The sequence below is a fragment of the Cucurbita pepo genome, chromosome 18 (assembly GCF_057944985.1).
Source record: "Cucurbita pepo subsp. pepo isolate OVF chromosome 18, ASM5794498v1, whole genome shotgun sequence".
Lineage (NCBI taxonomy): Eukaryota > Viridiplantae > Streptophyta > Magnoliopsida > Cucurbitales > Cucurbitaceae > Cucurbita > Cucurbita pepo.
This window is the reverse complement of record NC_141815.1, coordinates 4,744,913-4,760,308: the sequence shown is the minus strand read 5'-3', so window position 1 is coordinate 4,760,308 and position 15,396 is coordinate 4,744,913. Positions and strand designations below refer to the sequence as shown.

At 35.5% G+C, this 15,396-nt stretch overlaps 1 non-coding gene across 1 annotated transcript; it reads left to right on the top strand.

Moving 5' to 3' along the window:
* Window positions 1-11,355: 11,355 nt before the first annotated feature.
* LOC147787166 (signal recognition particle RNA) lies at window positions 11,356-11,650 on the top strand. The gene has a single exon (XR_015414051.1).
* The last annotated feature ends 3,746 nt before the right edge of the window (window positions 11,651-15,396 follow it).

The following is a 15,396-nucleotide window of genomic DNA, read 5'->3' as shown; positions in this document are numbered from 1 at the left end:
AAAACCACAAACTAAATATGGAGGGAAAGGTAAATACAGAGGGTAAATACCCATAATAGTAAAACTTAGAATAACTTAGTTTGAAAAATAAGATTTTTAATGAAAATATAATTATAGCTATATAACATTTCAGACTTTTAATAATGGACCAATGTAAATTAGTGAAATAATGTCGTAGAGTTCAAACCTGAAACTAATGTCATGGGCTCATATAGGTTGACTCAAATTTCAAAGGACGGAATCGAACTTTAATTAAAGATATATTCGTGACAACGACATAAGCTAGCCACGTAAGTGACCTTACTATCGGCATGATTATATTTGATGTTGGCACGTGCCCTGTGGTTCTGCACGTGTCATATATATTGATATGTGTGAATTGTCTGTGCATCGATATGCTTCCTATATGTTATATTATGTTATAATATGTGGTTTGTATGATAATAATTATGGTACGATGTGCTCAAGGATATGTTTGAGATAGGATACGAGAAGGATGCACAAAACGAAATGTAACGATAGGAGTATAAGATACGTTCATGAAACGTTAAGGTTAGGTTACATACCGAAGTGCTATGGACAGAAGAGATTGATGAAAGAATACGGTTAGGTTATGGGTAGAAAGGGATAGGTTTGTGATAGATTGATAGAATGATAGCGTTAGGATACATTCTTGTGACGATATGACTAAGGTACGTTACGTAATGATATGTCTGTGATAGGTATAAGAACGTTAAGGCTATGGTAAGTTAGAGAACGATATGACTATGAAGTGTTTACGTTATGACTTGTTTATGATATGATACATTGTATGCTAGATTATTGTGCTTAAGTACGTAGTTATGTGAACATGAATGTATGCTATGTATGCTTTTAGTCTGATGTGATGTGTAATGCATGTAATGATATGAGGTCCTTGAATGATTATGGCATGTTTGTATGGAATATGTGAATGTGAACCGCATGAATTGTATGACATGAAACATGGTAAACTGTTTGGAACCATAACCCCGATAAAAATGTGTATGAAATGTGAAATGAAAATGAGAATGACATGAAGCCTGGAACGTGACAGGGGGGTTATGTTCATTAAAGATAAATGTAGAAATAGAGAGACCTCATGCATTATGTGTGTTCATGCATCTGGGGGGATACCCCCATCCCATCACGAGGGTACGGACGCGTACATCCAATGGCAGGACAACGATCGTTATGCATTGCATAGCACTGCCGGGGCTCCCAGAGTATGCCCACCGGATAAGGACAGTGGCCCAGCAGTGTGCGAACTAGCTGGTGAGCCTATACTCGCACGTATGGGCTGTGTGTAGAGTATATGGTACACATTCACGATTACCCATGAGGACAGCACCGTAGGGAAAACGAAACGAAATGAAAGATAGGTCCCATCATTTCGTTGCATGTGATTGTTGCATTTAACCCCAATAGTGGGGTCACTTACGAGTATTTCTTTAAATACTCAAGCCATGTGCTACTACATTTTTCAGGTTAAGGCAAGGCATTCCTATTCCTTATGCGGCTGACGACGGCATATGAGGCTGACGACGGCATCGCAACTCGAGATCATGGCACATGCATAGGATAGTGGTATTTATTTTCTTAGACTTAGGATTTTCGAAACACGCTACTACATTTTTCAGGTTAAGGCAAGGTATTCCTATTCCTTATGCGGCTGACGACGGCATCGCAACTCGAGATCATGGCACATGTATAGGATAGTGGTATTCGCAACTCGAGATCATGGCACATGCATAGGATACTGGTTAAGTCCATGGCTGTGTTTTAAGTTCCAGTTATGTTCTATGGAATTTAAATGAAGTCTTCGGCATTCAATGTTTATGGTCCAGTTTATGTTCCATGGCTGTGTTTTAAGTTTATGTTGTATGGAATTTAAATGAAGTCTTGGGCATTCAATGTTTATGGTCCATTTATGGTCCATGTTTGTGTTGTTTTAAGTTTATGTTGTTTTCGGCATTCAATGTTTATGGTCCATGGCTGTGTTGTTTTAAGTTTATGATGTTTTCGGCATTCAATGTTTATGGTCCATGGCTGTGTTGTTTTAAGTTTATGTTGTTTTCGGCATTCAATGTTTATGGTCCATGGCTGTGTTGTTTTAAGTTTATGTTGTTTTCGGCATTCAATGTTTATGGTCCATGGCTGTGTTGTTTTAAGTTTTTGTTGTTTTCGGCATTCAATGTTTATGGTCCATGGCTGTGTTGTTTTAAGTTTTTGTTGTTTTCGGCATTCAATGTTTATGGTCCATGGCTGTGTTGTTTTAAGTTTTTGTTGTTTTCGGTATTCAATGTTTATGGTCCATGGCTGTGTTGTTTTAAGTTTTTGTTGTTTTCGGCATTCGCTCGTTACATTCATATATATTATTACCATCCATTCTAGTTACACAACTAAATAATAGGTCCCACCAAACCAAGATTGGAACTTGGGTAATCACTAGACCATGTCTAAGGGGAGACAAGCAAGATTTACAACGGGACACAACTAGACCATGTCTAAGGGGAGACAAGGAAGATTTACAACTTGTTGATCGAATATCTCAGGACAAGAAGAAAATAGGTCGGTCCGATTTACAAGATTTGTACTCACAAAGAGAAAATAGGTCCAACCGAGGTTTATTTGGATTCAAAGTCCAATATCCTTACCACTAGATCATGGAACGTCCGATTTACAAGATTTGTACTCACAAAGAGAAAATAGGTCCAACCGAGGTTTATTTGGATTCAAAGTCCAATATCCTTACCACTAGATCATGGAACCACAAGCACAAATATATTTGTGTTAGTTACTACTCACAAACAGAAATTAGGTTCCACCGAGATTTGAACTCGAGTTATTGGATTTAGAGTCCAATGTTCTAACGACAAAACCATGGAACCTCAAATATTTACAAGATTTGTGTGTAATAAATCTCTAAACTTTAAAAAATAAATAATACCTTATATTGAATTTTAGCTATTGTCTTGTATTTTAACTATTTATGTATGAACTCTAGTTTAATATAATATAAATATATTGTATATTATGTTTTAGCTTGTCTTTTTAAGCTATCGAGTCAGTCCAAAGATGAGTTATGTCGACTGTTCCTTACTTTTCTTGTAGGTTGGGTAGAAATATATATATAGAGAAAGTGGATGATTAAAATGTTGTATACTAGATTTGTGAAAACTATTGGATAGTGATTTATGTTAGCTAATCACAAAAGAAAAATAATTATGTTTTTTATTACAATAGGTAGAGTAGCGTCCACGTAAAAAATAAATAAAGCAAATTCCTTAGAGGTGAAAAGATAGCGGAATGTATTTCCAAGGTAGCTTGTATGCCAATAGTAGCCGATATAATGCCTGCAGAGCTTCCAAGTCTCTTTCAACTTCAGTTGGTACCATTCAGCTAGACATGAGATTGGTTAAGCACGTGTAACATGATAGTTTGTTGGATTATCCAACATAGTGGATTCGCCCTATAGGAGGGCGTTGATCATGCAGGTAGTCAGTAATTACCCCGCAAGGTGGATCCATCCTGTGAGAAGATGTTGATCATGTTGGTAGTCTAAGGAACTAGCACATACATGAGGTAGAGCTCCTGACATTTAACGACTACATGGCATGTTGGATTCGCTCGCAACCTCCCATGGATGATGAGAATGATAGCACTCACTATGCTATCTCCACCTGATGAGTAGCATATCACTCACCATGTTATCCCCACATGATAGAGAGAGTTCGCCAGCTATATTAGATACCAGTTACCGCGCGTATGCTAAGCTATCTACCCAAGACTATGCACAACAAGAGCAATACACCTAGAACCTAGAGTAAAATTTGTGGTCTCCTGCTATGTCAACAATACAGTAAGAGCCTATAAGTAGATTGCTTACGGTGTATATTTATATATTCACCCTTTTTCCCTTTCTTTGTCAGGTGTCTATAGGCTGCCAGTTGAGGTAGAGGAGCGTTTGAGAGTTGTGGGGTCACAAAGGGGATCATTATGTAGCGTCAATCTCTTCATTGTATTTCAGGACTTTTGTATTTCTATTTGTATTCATATCCTGAATTCATTTTTCCGTTTGTAATAAATTGGACAATAGTCAAATTTTACTTTATATTAAATTTTTTTTTTGTTCTTGTCCTTCTTTTTATTTAAATTTTATCATTTTCGTCTTTTATTTTACATTTTTTTGGCGTTTGTCTTTTTAGTAGGATTCTTTTTTTGAAACCTTGAAATTTGGATCGTGACATATTAGTATAAGAGTAGTTGGGTTTTGGATTTTATAGGCTTTTTTAGGATATAGATGGGTACACCTCTAAGACTCACCTCGACCACATGCCTCACCACATCCTAGTATGCAGTCTAACGCTATTTAGTAGGATTTTATAGGCTTTTTTAGGATATAGATGGGTACACCTCTAAGACTCAGCTCGACCACATGCCTCACCACATCCTAGTATGCAGTCTAACCCTATTTAGTAGTATATGATACGTTGTAAGAACTGTATGGATTTGTAACAACCTCGTTGAAAAGCGAATGAGAATTTGTGTATCTACGCTCTGGAAGCTTGATGAATGATATCACCCCATTGAGTATGTGTGATTGTTTACATGATTGACATTACATTAGCTCCAGGTGATTGAATGTAGGGTTATCATTCCTAATAGGCCAGCTTACAGAGTCAATCCAATTGAGACTAAAGAAATTCATGACAAGTGGAGGAGCTCATGGAAAAAGAGTATATACAAGTAAGTTTGAGTCCATGTTCTGTTTCAATCTTATTGGTGCCAAAGAAAGATGAAACTTGGCGCATATGTATGGATTGTAGAGCCATCAATATAATCATGGTAAAATATCAACACCCTATTTCTAGACTACACGATATATTTGATGAATTGCATGAAACCCTCCTTTAATTTTTCTTAGTGATTCCATTAGAAACTTGAGAACGGAGGTCCCGAACAACGACGATGAGGTAAGTAGCCAGTCTTGAACTTTTCTTAAGAAATACTTGTACGAATCATTTGAATTTTAGCATGAAATTTGAGTTAAGTATAGATTATGGGAATATGAAACAAAAATACTAAGAACCATTAGTTAAGCATTTTATGAAATATTAAGGATGTACATAAAGTTTTGTGGCCAATGAATAAGGATAAGTAGCCAAACCAAGAAATAGTGCAAAATGACCAAAATACTCCTACATGATTTACCTTAGTTCAAGAACCAAATGACTAAGTGTCATAAAATTTTACAATAGGGCTTAGTGATTAAATGACTAAAGTATCCCTAATTACTTTAAGATATTTCAAGGCCCAAAAATTCTACAAATGGCTTAAGAGGTCTATTTATAAGGTTATAAGGACACGTTCAATGTATCAAGCTGTTTTTGATAAATTTTATAAATTAAACAAAGTTAGGGATATAAGTTAAGGCTTAAAGGAATAGCCATAATGACTCATAACCAAAATTAAAGACCTTTCTAGAATTTTTAAGAAACATGTTAGGACTTTATGATACTTTGAATGATTCATGCATGTTACTATTCTGAGTTCATGATTTATGAGTAGTTTAAGATATGACTTGTGCCTCAATAATAAGAACTAAAAGACCCAAGAAACTAAGAGAATGCTGTAAGGACAAGAACCAAGTAAAAGACCAACACAAGCCCTATATCAATTAAGACAAGAAGAATACGAGGTACAACTCAAGAATTGAGGATCAAGGTTCTCAAACTAAGAAACTCAAGAAACCCCTAAAACTCCCCTGGTACAATATGTTCATGACCATTACTACACCGCTTGGAACATAATCTTTGTCTGTAGGTCTTCAGACTACATCACTTGGAACATAAGAAGTCTTGGATTCAGGTTTCAGATTACGCCGCTTGGAATATATGAAACATTGGGCGTGTTAAGGATTGTTGGGAGGGAGTCCCACATTGGCTAATTAAGGGAATGATCATGAGTTAAGAAATACATCTCCATTGTTATGTTGGGGAAACCAAAAGCAAAACTATAAAAGCTTTTGCTCAAAGTGGACAATATCATACCACTGTGGAGGGTCGTGATTTCTAACATGGTATCAGAGTCATGCCCTTAATTTAGCAATGTCAATAGAATCCTTAAGTGTCGAACAAAGAAATTGTGAGCCTCGAAAGTGTAGTCAAAAGTGACTCAATTTTCGAACAAAGGGTGTACTTAGTTTGAGGGCTCTAGAGAATGAGTTGAGCCTCGATTAAGGGGAGGTTATTCAAGGATTCCATAGGCATCAACAAAGGAGATTCTATGGTGTACTTTGATCGATGGGAGAATTATTGAAGATTTTTGGGAGGAAGTCTCACATTGGCTAATCTAGAGGATGATCATGGATTTATAAATAAGAAATACATCTCCATTGGTATAAGTCCTCTTGGAGAAACCAAAAGCAAGTCCATGAGATTTTATGCCAAAAGTTAACAATTCCATACCATTATGGAGGATCGTGATTTCTAACAGGGTGTAGGTATTCAGACTATGTCACTTGGAACGTGAGAAGCCTTGGGCATAGGTTTTCAAACTGCATCGCTTTAAAAGTAAGAAGCCTTGGAGACAGATTTCACCACTTGTAAGAAGCATTGGGCATAGCTTTCAGACTGTATAGGAGACAATACATGAAACCTTGGATGTATGTTGAACCTACATCACTTAGAATGCAAGAAATTTTGGACATAAGTACAGATTGTGTTACTTTGAATAAATGAACCCTTGGACATAGGTTGTTAGGTTCATGGTTACTTTGAATAAATGAACCCTTGGACATAGGTTGTTAGGTTCATGGCTTGTGCTATAAATCTTAAGGGAGTTTTAGGGAATAGAAAAAGAATTAAAGAACCAAGAGCCTTTAGATCAGAAACAAGTTTAAGACCTCCGAATACAAGACCAAAGTCCTTTGGCTAGATCATGACAACAACTTAGAACTCAAGTATAGAACCTAGGGGCCTAAGTTCTTACGACAAGAATAAGAACAAGTCTTAAAATAGTGTGGTACCCTAGCATACTAAGGACATGATTAAAAGTTGATAAGTAAATAACTTATCGAGTCTTTATACTCACTCCATGTTTTTAATATTTTTTCGATACAAGAAGCTAGTCAAGGATGGGGGCGGACTCTGGAAGAGATGACATAGACAAGCCTCACAGTAACCTCTAACCTTCTTTTTGTTTTTGCTGTTTTCTCTGTTCCATATTTTGTATTTAAAACTACTTATGTGAGCTCTATTTTGATATAGTGTAAATATATATGTATATTATGTTTTAAATACTTCTTGTTTTGTATTGTGAAATTTTTTACCGTTATTCTATATCCACTGAGTCAACTCCAGTCACAATCCGTGCTTCAAGCATTCTAAATAATCAGGTCGTGACTCGATTCACTTTACTACTTTCATCGAAGTTGAAGAGTATTAATAATCATGCAAAAAACTTAATTTCATTCTATTTTGTTAACTATGGAAAGAAATAAACGTCTTCAAAGTTTGACTAAAATTTGAAAACTAACAATTTTTGAGGTTCTAACTCTTTGGTTTTGGCGAGGTTCAAACTCGTGACCTTCGTCTCATAAGAGCAACGCTCTAACCAACTGAACTTCGACACCTAACCTTGTATGTTTTTCTTAAATCAATATTTGAACGAAAATAATATAATAATTGAACTTTAAATTTTAATCAAGAATGAGTTTGGGAGGTATGTGTAGGCCCATTTTTAAAAATGTAAAAAAAAAATTATTTTGTAGGGAGTCAACAAAGAAGAATTAGAACATGATAGAAGGAAAAAGAACAAGAAAATGAAGAGAAATTTTTTATATAAATGGTTCTTAATCTGCCATGGTTGATTATATTATATATTTCTAGCCTCCAATGTTAGAATTTTTTTCTTTTTTTTTTAAGAATTTTAAAGTTTTAGAAATTAATTGGTAGAATATTATATTATATTGTTGCCTAAAAGTATTATTTGCTCATTTTTTTTAATAAAAATTATTCAATTAAAAATGGAAGAATTTTAACTAGATATAATAAAAAAAATTATGTGTTGGGTAGATTATTAAGTCTTAAAGTTTGAGTTATAATTTTCCTATTTTATTCATATCTTTCATATCCTTATCTTTCATATCCTTAGGCTAGCAAATCTTGCCATAATCTCATGAACTAACCTTAGGGTAATGCATACCGGTAATACTCCATATTCATGACATGCTTAGAATCAATAACCCTAAAGTAAATATATCTTATTCGTGTAACAAATCATTCTCATGAGCTGAATCAATAATGACATTATATTTGTCACCACTCTTGAGTTCATAGAATCTCTTAAATTTTTTTAAGTTAATCATTGAGGTCATCTTTCATATTTTACTACTAGAGTCTTGGGTCATGCAACGACCCTAGATTTCTACTAACTTATAGTCGCAACCGTAATCATAGTCTAGCTCTTATGTGAAACTGAACATTTAAAACTTCGTTTTAAAACACTATCATGGACTTATATGTTCGAAAAGTATCTTTAAAACAATATAAAAAAATAATAATAAATGAAGTAAAACATTAAAAGCAAAAACACCATGTACTAACCTAAAACTAAGAAAATAATACCACTATCTCATGCACATGTCATGGTATCTACTTGCGATGTCATCGTCAGTCGTGCAGGGTGCCTTGCCTTTACTTTAAATAGAAGTAACACACGGCTTGAGTATTTTAAGAAATACTCAATAAGTGACCCCACTATTGAGGTTCGAGAATACAAACACATGCAACTCATGATCTAGAGACCTATTGTTAACACCACATAGGGCTGGCCTCCAATCTAGACAAGTTGGATTTGTAGTACTTCCCTACACACGAACCACACATGCGAGTGTGGATCCCGATTTGCACCTCCCCTGGACCTATCATAGTCAAGCTAGTTGTCTGTAGTGACGTCCGTAGGTCAGCATACCCCTAAGTGTCACGCGGGTTATGATGATCATCATTGGAGAAGTAACCCAATATATATGTACACACAGAATGCTTGAGATTTCTATAATTTTAATCTTTAAATCATTCTTATGACACAATCCTATACATGATTCACACATTACCCTAGATAACATGCATGCATTGACCTTCTTAAACTCTACAGAACATAGTAACAAACATGAGTTATTCGTAGTGTATTCTTTAGATTATTTTAGAAGAATCTTAGATCTTGAGTAAGAGTTACTTGAGGTACTTCTTTCAACGTTTCTTAGGCCCTTACTTGGTCTAGGTTCCAAACTTACTCTATTCAACATGAAGTCTTGAATATATTTGTGAAGGGAATGAACTCTTCATCCACGTAGCAAGTACGTTAAGTTTTTGAAGGGTATTTTTACTACACGAAAGAAATTTGAGGAATTCAATATCTAGCAATGAATGAATAATGTAGTGCAATCCTTAAGAATAAAATCCCATTGAACGAGAAGGACCCATGATTGATCACTATTCTAGTAACGATAGAAGGAAAAAAGTTAGGCAGTGCCTTATGTAATTTAAGGACAATCATACACTTCAAAAAAAAAAAAAAAAAAAAAACTAAACATGATTCGAGTACTAAAAGCACGTGAGAGATAGTTAAATATCTCTTAACATAGTCATGCTCAGCCAAGGACGACAATTATCGTATCTCGAATACATTTTCGATGAACAAATCCATTCCCAATTAATTTCTACACAACTAAGGATCATTTTTGAAGAATGCCTCAAAGATAGACAACCTTAAGAACAAGCGTAACCGAAGAAATTCGATATCGGTAAGTTTTGGGGACGATATTCGAATTCTTATTGACGGCACTTAAAATAAAAAATTGATGTTTCCAAGAGCTTGAGGGGATTAAATGGAACATGTTTGATGGCCTAGTTTGAGCTGACCAACGGAAAAATCGTGTTCTAGGTTAAATTGTAGACCGAGGGAAGGAACTCAAAATTCGCCTCAACCACGCCCAAACAACCTCTAAGAATTATGTCTTTAGTTTAAGAAAGGTGTAAAGAGGATCTTTGGTGAGGAGGTGTGGCCTGACAGTGTCTGCATCGTCGTAACTAATAACAACACCTCCTAGGTTTACTCCGACAACAAAATGAGTTTCCCCCGACTTTGAACGTCTTTAACTTACGTTGTAGTTCACGAGCAGGTGAGATATCTATCCCAGACTCTTCCTTGACAGTTCATCTTTATGTTTTATGAAGGAATCGAGGGGAGAAATGCTCTGGAATGAGTTGGTGAACTCCGTTTTCAAACGGAGGAGCAACGCCATGAGTCGTGTCCTTCCCTTGCGGGAGGAAGAGACGATGACGTGGCCAGTTGAACTGAACCGACCACATCAACCCTAAAACCGAACCTCTTTAGTTTTTCATAAAATTGAACGACTTTTCGAGTGGTTCTCATGAAATTCTCAATGGTCACAAAGGAGTGTAATCTTCCGGTCTTGTCGGTGGAAGGATACCGGGTTAATTCTCCTAGACCCAATATAGACCTCTCTGGATAGTCCTCAGACTGACATCCAATTTTTTTACATATATTTTTGGTGGCTTGGACTAAGGACATCGAGCTTGCCAACTACTTTTTTCCAATTTCATAAATGTAACTTTAAAACTTTCCAATTTTTTTTGGCTCAATTTTTATAGGAATATTTGAATGTCTATAATTGTCAACGGATTTGTTTTAAATCAATGTATTAATCTATTTTTCTTGTAAATATGAATATGTTGTAATTGCATAAAAATATTAAAATTTGAGACCTTAAGAGTGTTCGGAGAGGTGAGAATGATAGGTTTCTCACCTACAACAATCCCACATTGATTGATTTAAAATTGGATGTAGTCTTCATAAAGTAGTCATTGTCTTAAGGAAATCATCGAGCTTGGTAATGTGAGCTTGTAACCCATACGGGGGCAACAAAGTGGTTGGAGGTTGGCTTAGCCCAAATTGGTTAAGGTTGTTGTTGGAGTTGTTCTTCGGCCACTCCATTCCAAGTAGGGAGTTGGGTTATGGACCTTGAGCAAAGGCCTAGGTGTCCATGGCCCTTAGAGTTGAAGGAACTACGTGAGGTTGGTTTCACAGAGCAGTGTAACCTTTTTGGCATCCACTTTTTTTTTTTTTTTTTTTTTTTTTTTTTACATATATTTTTGGTAGCTTGGACAATGGACATCCATTTGTTTTGAATAAATGCATTTATCTATTTTACCTCTAAATATGATACATTTCTGTGCTACAACAATCCCACATTGATAGATTTAAAATTGGATGTAGTCTTCATAAAGTAGTCATTGTCTTAAGGAAATCGCTGAGCTTGGTAATGTGAGCTTGTAACCCATATAGGGGCAACAAAGTGGTTGGAAGTTGGCTTTAGCCCATTGGTTTGGGTTGCTGGGGTTGTTCTTTGGCCTGTCCATTCCAAGTTAGGGAGTTGGGCTGTGGGCTTTGGGCGAAGGGCTAGTGTCCATGGCCCTTAAAGTTTTGAAGGAAACTGCGTGAGGCTAGTTTCACAGAGCAGCGTAACCTTTCGCTCTTGTCGGTGGAAGGATAGCAGGTCGATTCTCCTAGGCCCAATTTAAACCTCAACCTCTTATATTTTTTGTGGTGGCTTGGACTATGGACATCGAGCAAGCCATTTGTTCTGAATAAATGCATTTATCTATTTTACATGTAAATATGATAGATTTCTCCGCTACAACAATCCCACATTAAAAGATTTAAAATTTGATGTAGTTTTTATAAAGTAGTCATTGTCTTAATTAAATCGCCGAGCTTGGTAATATGAGCTTGTAACCTATATGGGGGCAACAATGTAGTTGGAGGTTGGCTCAGCCCATTGGTTAGGGTTGTTGGAGTAGTTTTCGTCCTGTCCATTCCAAGTAGGAAGTTGGGCTATGGACTTTGGGCGAAGGCCTAGTGTCCATGGCCCTTAGAGTTGAAGGAAACCGCGTGAGGCATGTTTCACAGAGTAGCTTAAACCAACTATGAAATCAGACTATGTTTTTCAAGATATATCTCAATTACGATACTACCAAATTAAGACTAGAGAGGGAGATGGAGATGTACCCATGACAACATTGCGAACGAGGTAGGATCACTATGAGTTTGTGGTTAGTTCGTTTGTTCTCACCAACGCCCCCATGGTATTCATGGAGTTGATGATTTAGGTATTCAAGGGATTTCTTGACACGTGTGTCATCGTGTTCATACACGACATCCTCGTGTCCTCGAAAACAGATCAAGAACACAAGGTTTATCTTCTGAAGGTCCTCGATCTTGGGGGAAATAAGTTGTTTGTCAAGTTCTCCAAGTGTGAATTTTGGCTGTGTTATGACCTATTCTTAGGACACGTGGTGTGAAGGATGAGGTTTGAGTAGAGATCGCAATAGTGGAAGCTGTCACTAAGTGGGCTCGTCTGAGTACAGTCACCGAAGTATGCAGTTTTCTGAAATTCGTAGGATACTAGTTCGTGCAAGATTTTGCTAAGATAGCTTCACTGCTCACGTAGTTGACTGGGAAGGGTGTTTCGTTTATATGGAATGATGCGTATGAGGCCAGCTTCCAAGATATGAAATAGAGGTTATCGTTGGCTCTAGTGCCCACGGTCCAGGAGAGCTCAGAAGTATATGTGATTTATAATGATGCTTCTAATAAAGGGTTAGGATGTGTATTGAGGCCACATAGAATGATGATTGTCTATACCTCGTGTCAGTTGGTTGCAATGGTGTTGGCACTTAAAATCTGTGGGCACTACTTGTATGGAGAAAATACTCATATCTACATTGACCACAAGATCTTGAAGTAGTTTTTTCACCCAAAAGGAACTGAACATGAGATAAAAAAGATGGCTAGAGCTGGTGAAGGACTACGATATAGACATCCAATACCATCCCAAATGAAAACATAGTCATTGATGCCCTAAGCTGAACGACGACACACTTGTCGGCCATGATGAATAGAGAGCCACGAGTGCAGATAGATTTTAAGCAAGTGAAGATAGTAGTGATGAGCAAAGAGTTGTAGCACAGATGGATCAACTGACAATCTATCCTACATTTCGACATTGGATTATGGAATCTCGATGTGGGGACCTCATTTAGCAAAGATAGTTTTAACAGTTAACAATAGGTTTTGTGAACGATTTCTCCAAGTCGACATGTTAGTCTGCTATCTCAAGGACAATTATGTGTGCGATCTATGGAAGAGCTAAAAAGTGAGAGATGAGAGGCTCAAACTTCCTACCTTTTCTTGAGTTTTCCTAATTTTAACTCCCTTACAGACCAAATATGATGAAAAATTTATTGTTCTAGAAACTAGACCCAATCAGAATTCTATGGAAGAAAATTTGAGGTAATTCGAATATTGGAAGCTCAAGAACGGAAGTCTTGAATGTCGACAACGAGGTAAGTAGCCATCTTGAACTTTTCTTAAGAAATACTTGTAGTAATCGCTTGGGTTTTCATATGAACCCTAAACCAAATATAAATTAAAGATATATGAAAGAAAAACTCAAAAAACAAACTTAGCAAATTACTCGAGATTTAAGTAACGTTAAAACAACCCACTAAATGAACTCCTCTGCCTATGAAATTCTAATGTTGAGCATCTTATAGCATGTTGAAGTTATATATGAAATTTGGTGGTCATTGGATAAGGATAAGCAGGTAAACCAAGAAACGAAAACTTTACATAAATTTATTTCTCTTGTCAATGGTCATTACACCTAGTAGTATAAATAATTTTAGAATAATCAAATTTTGCATGTTTTTAAAACTAAAATGTATGATAAGAATACTTCACATGGATTATATTAATATTCATTTCTTCATTAATAATATTTGAAAGATCAAATAAATGACGGAAATAAAGATGATAGGGTCCCAAATCCAATAATCGGAATACTTATTTCACAACTTTTTTAACCATATTTTTGATCGTAGGGCTGAAAAAGAATGATAGAATAATTATACACGTGATCTAATCAATTAATTGATTTTAATGTGTTGAAACCTATCAAATACAAAACTAAAAAAATGGGGACACATTAATCATTTTCAAAGTTTTGAAAGTATACGAAAATACAATTTATTTTTTAAAGTTCAAAAATTTATTACACAAATTTTATAAACATTTGTGGTCTCATGGTCTAGTTGGTTAGGACATTGGACTCTGAATCAAGTAACCCAAATTCAAATTTCGTGGAACTTATTTTATGTTTGTGAGTATTAACTTAACACAAATATTAAAGCAACAATATATTAGATATTTTAAAAGTTCAAACTATAAAATATAAATCGAAAAGTTTATAAAAATATTATCTATTTGTTAGAGGTTTATATCCACATGAAAGGGGCCAAATAAGTAAGAAATCAAACATTAATCCCTCAAGTTCTCGAATAGTTTGGCATCTTAACAAAGTGACATGAAAACAAATAACATTTTTCAATATAAAAAGTTCCCATCACATAACAAGATCATTCAATATAGGCCATGCTAAAGTGATGTGAAAAAATGTGTAAAACATATGAAGTGAAACTATGAGGTCTAACCTCCAAAGCAGTTGCTTTATTAGATGCAACTTTACGAGCGTCTCGAACGTCTTCTTTTAAAAAATGTCTTTGAAAAGTTTCATTCAATAACACTATTAAATGGCATAAGGAATTACAATCCTTCACTAAAATGATTCTGATTCAAATATATGAGTTTGGAGGTAGTAGTGCAAAATATAATGATTTATAGAGTAGAAAATAATAAAGAAGTTTGAAGCAAATGGAAAGGATAAAAGAAGAATATGATAAATAATAATGGTAAGAATATACTTTAAAGCAAGACATTAACTAATAATGGTAAGAATATTGTTGGTCTAGTTGTATGATTCTAGCATTTGGTGCGAGAGGTCTAAGAGTCTGATTCTTAATTCTTTTGTTGATAAGTAGAATTAAAAGACCTTAATTCTTAATTGTACTTCCATTAATGTGACATTTTAATAGGTAATTTCCTCGAGCCGGTACGAGGAGAAAACTTCTTATACGGTTCTGAGGGGTAAACCCAATGATTAAAGGCAAGGACAAAGGATCCCCTCAACAAGTAAAAATCTTTTTCAATTTTCTCAATAACTAAACTAGATCAGAACGAAGAATTGAAATAGATTCTAAAGGAGACAGGCAAAAATCAAGGGGTTAGAGACCCCTCAATAAATGAAATGCTTAAGCTTAAGGGTTGTTAAGTTCAATTTTTGGAATGTCTCATGGTCTATAACTGTCACCTCTTGTTAGTATTTCACATTTTAATTTATAATCCAACTAACCATGTGAAATACGGCTCTAAACGGTCTCAATAAAAATCGAA